The sequence below is a fragment of the Microtus ochrogaster genome, linkage group LG2 (genome assembly GCF_000317375.1).
Source record: "Microtus ochrogaster isolate Prairie Vole_2 linkage group LG2, MicOch1.0, whole genome shotgun sequence".
In the NCBI taxonomy this organism is placed as follows: domain Eukaryota; kingdom Metazoa; phylum Chordata; class Mammalia; order Rodentia; family Cricetidae; genus Microtus; species Microtus ochrogaster.
In genome coordinates, this window is record NC_022028.1 from 52,632,312 (window position 1) to 52,640,635 (window position 8,324).

At 57.0% G+C, this 8,324-nt stretch overlaps 1 protein-coding gene across 1 annotated transcript in view; it reads left to right on the top strand.

The window, feature by feature from the left end:
- Positions 1-7,648: 7,648 nt before the first annotated feature.
- Spdef (SAM pointed domain containing ETS transcription factor) overlaps positions 7,649-8,324 on the top strand; it is a 13,707-nt gene continuing 13,031 nt past the window's right edge. Inside the window, exon 1 of the mRNA XM_005360374.2 lies at positions 7,649-7,672. The gene's annotated coding sequence lies outside the window, so the exon portion shown is untranslated. The remainder of the gene's footprint in view (positions 7,673-8,324) is intronic.

Here is an 8,324-nt window from a genome sequence, read left to right on the forward strand (position 1 = left end):
CCACCCGTTCATCAGCCTGCACATCCATCTAGCTACCCAATCTGTCCACCCATCTATTCTTCTCATCCTTTTCTAGGTGATTCCCTGAGTCCAAAAACACCAAGCAAATATGACACAGCCTGTTTCCGTGGGCTCCTGGCCCAAAGTAGACTGTAGAGAGCGAGCAGGGTGAGCAAGGTCTGAAGGGTGGCATGATCCAGAAGGGCTGTTTGGAGACAGTGTCAGCCCTGGGCTCTTCAGACAGACTCAAGAGAACACAGAAGAAGGTGATGTCTGTGATTACAGGTGTGTAACGAGTCCAGCAAAAACGGCCTCACTTTTCACCTTCGTTTCTGGGGTCCAGGAGATCACTTATGTGGCCTCAAGCATTCTAGACACAGTGCCCTGCTACAGCCCCAGACTTGCTCTCTCATCTTCTTCCCTGGAGAGCGGCTGCCATGCCAGGCTTCGTCTCTTGCACTGAGGGGGTCCAGGAGCCAGACAGGCAGGCTGTGGACATGAGGCCAGACAGCTGTCTTGAGTGCCCAGGCACAGGACTGGGGATTGTGGCCCCTGCTAGAGGGGATGACTGTGGGGTTGAGAGACTACTGAGCGTGTGGCTCTGACTTCTCAGCTGAAGTCACAGAACATGGCTAGGGGCACACAAGGGGTGAGGTAGCACCGGTGTCCAGGGAGAATACACACAGCGTCATCGTGGAGAAAGACCACCAAGTCTTCATCAGAGCCAGCGGCTCGGTTTATAGCCCGCGTGCAGAAGTCACAACAGGGGTGTTAACAGAGTGTCGCACGAGGTGACCTTGATACTGGGTCAGTCGTGTTTATGCTACTGAGCACTAAAGAAGGGCCTGGCATGGTGACACAGGCCTATCATCCCAGCACTCAGAGTCTGAGGCAGGAGAATCCTGTGTTCCATGTAAGCCCTAGTCACATAGTAAACCACCCCCCCCCGGCCAAAAGAGCTTGGTCTCTGACCCCCCCCCCCCCGAGTGTGTGTTTTAAGCGTATGGGTGGGGTAGTCTGGCATACACCCGAGGACCTGGGAGAAGCCTCTAATGTGCTTGGCCCAGGATGTCAGGCTGTCGTGTCCAGGCTCTTCCATGCTCGCCTGCTCTGGCAATGCCACAGACCCCTTTGTGTGGTGTTGCCTTGTTTTTGTTTTCAGAGATAGAGTCTCATGTATTCCAGGCTGGCCTCAAATTCACTATGTAGCTGAGGGCAATTTTGAGCTTGTGAGCCTTCTGCCTCCACCTCCGGAGTGCTGGGATGGCAGTCTTGCGCCACCCAGAGGACAGTGACACTGGGAAGGGGCCTGTGCTGCTGAGTGCTCTCTGGAGCCAGAGTACCACCCATAGCTCTCCCCAGTGTCAGCTCCACCTAAGCCTGCCACCAAGGACAGGCAGTGAGCATCTGCATCCACAGTGCATCTGAGCTCGGTCCCTGTGCCCAGCCCTCCATCTCCAGCCAGACTGTCCTGCCCAGGGCCCTGGCCATGGGGTAGCGGAATAAAGCCAGAGTCCTGGGTGTGCCGCAGGGCTCCTGGGGTCCAACCCTTGCTCTGCTGCCATTGTGCCGTGTGGCCTTATCAAGATAAGAACTCGGTATGCTGAGGGACCACTGCCTGGTTCTGTTTGGACAATCCTAGGGATTAAATCCAGGCCTGTTTCTAATTTTCCATCCTGGAACCCTTTAACTTTGTGATAAAAGCAGGAACTCCCTATGTAGCTCAGGTTGGCCTTGAACTGGCAATCTGCCTACCTGTGCCTCCCAAATGCTGGGCACACAAGCATGTTCCCCACACCCAGTTTGGGTTCCTTCCTGTGTTTGTGGTTCTGAGTGTGTGGAGGAAGAGATCTCCATCCCAGCGCCACCTGCAAAGGCTCCCTCCGCTAACACCACACGTGTAAATATGTCCTCCGAGCTTCCTGTCTTCCTTCCCTGTCCTATTTCCGTCCCCCCCCCCCCGCCCCGCAGCACCTCGTGCCTCCTGATACCTGTGTTTGTCACCTGTTTCCACAGCAAGAATGCCAGCTCCGAGGGAGGGGAGAGTGAGGCTAGGGTCCTTCATCACTGCCACGGCCCCCGGGACTTGGCGCATAGTAGATGTTCAATAAACATTTGCAAAAGGCGCGGCTGGGGGACCGGGCGTGAAGCAGGTCTCCGTGGCTGAGGAAGTGCCTGAGGAGGAAGGAAGCTGTCCTGCCCACCTGGCACCTGTGGAGGAATTCTGCCCAGAGGAGGGGTGGGCAGGATGCTGGAGACTGGAGGAGAAGGTAGATGATCAGAAAGAGGGACACACAGCTGGTAGTGGTAGACCAGGTTAGCGTATGAGACTGGGGGCCTCTCGGGGTGTGCAGCCAGGTGCTCTTTCCCAGGAACCGCCCCCACCCCTCACACACACACACACACACACACACACACACACACACACACACACTAGGTAGTCCCTGGGCCCAGGTAGAAGTCAGAACACACACAAAAGGCAGCTGTCCTGGAGTTTAGGGGAAGCCTAGGGCTTTGATAAGGTGGGTAAATTTCAAAGGGGCTGCTGTGAGGGGGGCCGGGCTGCTGATAGCAGCACCTTAGCTACCTGCAGTCCCTCCGCTGCGGTGGCCTTGTGACCCAGCCCCTCCAACGAAGCAAAACAGGCTTGATTGTATTCTTATCGGACCTGTGGTTTCGAAAGGCCCAGCAGGCTGGCAGGCTCTGCGTCAGTAGGGGAAAGGCAGCAGCCAGCTCCCCAGGTGAGAGCATGACGCAGGCCACCACCTGCACCCCCTGTGGAGGCCTGGGGTCCACCTGGTGCTGGGGCAAGGAAAGAGGAGCAAACAGATGCCACGCCCCAAGCAGGGAGGCCCTGGTGGTGGCTGGGAGTTGGCCCTGTTCCATGCCTGGCTCCCCACCTCTCAACACAAGGTCTGTGCCTCAGTTTCCCCACTGAGATGTATAGGAAGCCTGTGACAGCAGTGTCCTTCAAGGGAACCATTGAGGGTGCTTGTCTCCAGGCTTGGGAGCCACGGTGCAGCAGCTGGCTCACAGCCAGTGTGGTCAGTGGCAGGCTTGGCCAGGACAACCAGGGACAGCAGTGGCCTGGGCCTCAAGGTTGCACAGTGTGGCCCCGCAGCCCTTCTCCACTCGAATGCTCAAAGACCCCTGCAGAAGCTAACCATTCCTTCAGATGGCCACCCTCAAGGGGACTCGGCAGTTCCCACCTTCTCACCGGCTACCCACCACACATCCCTTCCGACTTGGCTACCACACCGCAGGCACAAACATCCCCTCTTAGCCATTATCCTCTTTTCTGTGGGTATCCAGACCTGGCTGGGGGCAATGCCAGGCCTGAGGGAGCTCAGTGCCCTGTGGCATAAAGAGATTCATGAGAACCAAGACCGGGCCAGGGGCAGCTGTGGATGCTGTCTGTGTCTGTGTGTCTGTCCCCCCTCCCAAGCCCAAAGCTTCCCTTGCCTTAGAGCTCATCTCTGACTGCAGACTTGCCTGGACCCCTGAGGGGCACCTCTTTAGGCACTATCTTGGGTGTGAGCAGGCAGGGGCATTGGATGAAGTGGAAGAAGATGCAGGGTGAGCATGGGGTGGGCAGCCGGGTCTGGATGCAGGGAACAACGGTCTTCCTCGTGGAGTGTCTCCAGGTCTCCAGGCAGGGGAGGACAAGCTGGGAAGACCCTGGGCCTGGGGATAGATCCCACACAGGACAAGAACTGGAACTCTCACGTTTTCTAACTGTTCACAGAACAAAGAGGCCCAAAGGTGGCTGCCCTGAGACCGAATGCTGGGGATTGTCTGTGCCCTGTGAGGCAGACGCAGAGGGACTTTGGCTGCTAGGTCAGGCGCAGAGGAACCCATGCTAATCTGGAATAAGCAAGGAGCTAGGTATGCCTGGGACACAGGTGACATTTCCTGGGTGTGAAAACGGTCACTTCCTGGACCATTCCTGGTCCCTGCTACATCTCAGCCCTGACCCTGGGCAAGCCAGGGCACCTCTGCCTGGCACCTGTGAATGAGCCACATGGGAGGTGACCCCCAGGATGCAGACTTGTTGGCATCAGTTGCCTGAGTCAGCACTTGTGGGAGCACAAGGTTTGGGTTCTGGGTTCAGACTTCAAGCTTACTGTGTGTTCTTAGGCCTATTCCTCACCCTCTCTGGGCTCAGGATATCTGTCTCCACCACATCCACTGGATAACTCCTGAGTCTCATGAAGGAGGCTTCCTGATCGTCCCGTCTTTCCCTCGTGGTCCCATCAAGGTGAGACAACCAGGCTCCTCACCTCAAAGGAAGAGGCCCCATGCCTCCAGCAGTTCTGTCTTCTTGAAGCCAGAGCCTGGGACTGCAGGACGTGGCGATCCCATCCCTCTGGCGTTGGAATGGGCCCAGACTTCTCGGCTGTTATCACAGACTGAAGTTCCTCAGAAAGCCAAACAGAGAGGACCGGAGTTCTAGGAGATAAGACAGAGCATTCCAGGAAGACAGCTGTCCGCTGACGGACAGACAGACAGTCCTTCCCAAGATGTGTACACAGCCTTTAAGTTCAGGCAGGGTGAGTCTCGCCTTCTGGGACTCACCCCATCCCACCATTTACCACAATGTCACTGTTACCCTACCCTGGACCTCAAGTCCCTGCTCAAACGCTCCCCGCTGGACTGACAGGTGATTGGAGGGTCAAGGTGGGGAGGGTGCACCAGCCAGCTGCCCCAGACCTTGTCATCCTGGGCTTGATGGTGCCCTAAGGGAGTAGACAGGTAGGGGGATTGCCAAGATCAAGGCCAGCCTGGGCTACAACATGAACCTATGTCTCATGAAAACACGTAGAGAAGCGTAAGAAGAAAGAAAAGCCAAGAGATAATTAAAGACTAAAGACTGTGGCCTGGGAGGGCTGAGGGCACAGGCTCGGAAAGGGTGATGAGGAGTCTTCCCAGCAGTAAAGCCAAGGAAGGAGCGAGGTGTGGTGGCGAAGAGCAGTCCCAAGACAGACGCACACGGGGACAGCGAGGGACCCAGTTGTGGAAGGGTAGAACAGGGAAGGCATGACTCTCCTCAGCCTCCTGAGGTCTGGGTTCATCGGCTGCCGTGGCCAAGGGGGTTGAAGAGTGGCCGGCCTTGGGGAGCAGAGCAGGAGGCGGGAGGCCTGGTGTGTTCCAGAGTGCGTGCAAGGGACCCGAAACTGGTCCTGAGGGGGGTTGGTCGGGAGACTGGGGCTGTGACCCTACACATGAAATTTTAGGTGTTCCTGCGAGGTGGGCCTACCATTGCCTTCCTGGAGGAGGCACTCCAGGTGAGCTCCCCTCACAGAAGCCCTGAGCATTCTGGGGCGTGTTGGTGATCATCAAATTCTGTTTCCTGGTGACCGGAGCTACAGGGGTTTCATGTAGTCCAGGCTGGCCTCCAACTGGCTATGTACCCAAGGTTGACCTAGAGCTCCTCCTCTGCCTCCTGAGTACCCGTTCACACTGAGGAAGGAACAGCTGAGCCACATCCGTGCCCCCCACATCCCTGCTCCCCACATCCCTACCCTCCAGCATGTGTTTCTTGGTTCAAAGCCAAAGTAGGTTCCCTGACACCAGACTGCTGGATCAAGATAAAGAGTCCCCAGGCAGCCCTGGGGTTAAGGATGGGACCTAGCTGGCCTCCCCTTCCATCCGGCATCACGGTCACAGCTAGTTGCAAGGGAGACCAGACTGTGTCACTACAGTGGCTGTACCCAGCTAGAAATCACCACCCAGTGACGGGGATAAAGGGAGCACGCAGTAAGCCTTGGCTCTTATCCCTTGCCCCTCAAACTGGAGCATCAAAAACAACCTAGGTCTGTTTCTCCTAGGAGGAGAGCAGCCATGGGAGCCACTAGCTTTCCCTAGCCCCCGTCCACTCAGGCACGTTTGTGCCACAGTGGAGCACTAAGGCAGAGCACTGTGCTGGGAGCACCATTGTCTGTGAGAGCAGGGACAAGAGGCTACCTGGCCAGGCGAGGAATAGGGGACAGACCCCTGGGCCAAGAGTGTTTGGTCGCAGCCATTTCCGAGCCGTGAATTAGCACCTCACCCGCTCTGCCCTCCCAGGGACTAACTGGTCCTCTTCAGGGAAGGGCCAGGGAAGGGAAGCAGCTGCGCTCAGGGCTGTGCAGGAAGCCAGGCCTCTGCTGAATGACATCTGTAGATGTCAAAGTGAGAGGCTGCCCCTGAAGGAAGCCATGCTGGGGGGGGGGGTCACACGATGAGTCCCAGAGCAGCAGTGGACACTACTGGGCCTGGAGGGGTGGTTCAGTGGTTAAGATGCTGGCTGCCCTTGCCCGAGGACAGGGCTCAGTTCCCAACATCCACAAGGCAGCTTACAACTGCCTGTAACTTCGGTTCCAGGAATCCCAGCGCCCTCTTCTGACCCCCACTGGCATTGCATACACACGGTGCACATACAGACACTCAGGCAGGCACAGCACATACACACATATGTATGTACATGCACATATATACACGTGCACACACACATATACACATTTGCACACGCATATACATATATGCACACACATACACTAAACTAAAATATTTAATTTAAAAATGTAGGTATGGTGGCACCTATCTTTAATCCCAGCACTTAGAGGCGAGCTCGAGGCCAGCCTGGTCTACAGAGCAAGATCCTGTCCTTCTGCTGACATGAGGACAGATGCCGTCTAAGATGATTCAGCTCTGCCCCCTGTGGCACGAAGAAGAAGCTGAGTGCCCAGTATGGCTTCTCGAGCAGGTGAAGGAACCCGGGCCAGCGGGGGCCTGGACTGTAACCTCCCACTCTGCGCGGCTTCAAGGGCTGTAGAGGGAACACTGCTGCTGGCTGACTGCTCCCGGTCCTTCACAGCACTGGGTGGCCGATGGGGCACAGGGAGCATAGTTCCTGCCAGCTGTGGGCTCGTAAACCCTCCCAGGGCTGGGGAGGCAGGCAGCACCACCTCCAGGGAGCTCTCCTGACGGCCCTGGCCAGTTATGGTGGTCTCCACAAGGGTGAGTGGTTCTGAACTGCCACCCCTCTTGCTAACTTGTCCCCGGTCCTTGGATGACCACCAAGCCCTGATCCTGGTCCCACTGGGTGCACCCTTTGTGCCTTGTGTTTGTAAGGCGAGCTTGCTGGTAACGGTCATTTAAAGGAGTGGGTGAGGGCCTGAGTCCTCTCTCCCTCAGGAGGCAAGGCCCTCAAGGGTTAACCAGGAGCCTTCCTGCGGTCTGAGGTAGGCAGGGAGCGTATTTGTTCAGGTAAATAAGGAAGGATTACTTATAATGGGAAACCTGGCGGGCCAACTCCGTGTCTTACTTCTGACTTCCTTCCAGTGCATTCCTGCACTCCGACTGCTATCCACTCCACCTCCCACCCCACCCCCGGCCGCTGCTGCCCCCTCCCCGTGGGCACCCCAGCTTAGGCCTCGCCATGGTGCCAACAGGTGGCCCTGAGCCTCCAACAGGGGCCTGCCTGTAGACCCTCAGGCCTGAGACCTCAGACTACCCCTTAAGGGTGGATAGGCCCTGGTGGCCTACCGGAGGGCCACCTCTGCCACAGCCCCGCTGGCCCCACGGATGTCTGGCTGAGTCGCAGCAGCGGTTGGAACTGCCCACTGCCTCCTCCTGGTTCCCGAGGTTTGCGCTGCAGAGGACAACTCGGTGGACAGCAGGCGGCTAACGGGTGAGTGTGGTAGGAGGCAGTGTGCACTTCCACAGGGCTTCCTGCCACTTGGGGGGAGGCTGGTGGCTGCCACGAACTGGAAGAATACTTTGCAAGCTTGGAGACATATTCCAGACACTGGGAACACTTTACAATACAATCCTGTCCCTTCCATATGCTGCCATTTGTCTTGCTGGGTCAGACCAGAGCTTAGGGGGCACCCCCTTTTCCGGGGTTTCCATATCTGTGGACCCAGCACAGAGCCCATTCTATGCAATTTGAGGGGAACATGGTGATGCGGGTATATGGCACCCCTGGGTCTGACCAACTGTGCCCCGACTCAGGCAGCTGTCCGGTCACCGCACCCTAGTTGCTCTGCCAGAGAAGGAGTGGTATTTTCCTGGCCACGGTGGACAGACAGGGGCCCACTGGACTTGGGGGCTCAAGGCATGAACTAGAGCCCAGGAAACTGAGTGAGCATGGTAGCACAGGCTGGCAGTCTGGGGGTCACCACCTAGGCACCCAGAAAGCAGAGGGATCATACAAGGAAAAGAACAATGTGGGGGTGGGTGTTCTGAGGTGCTCACTCTTTAGTTTTTTTGGAGGTATTTATTCCAAGACTGGCCTTACTCACTATGTGGGTCAGGCTGACCTCCAGCTCACAGATCCACCT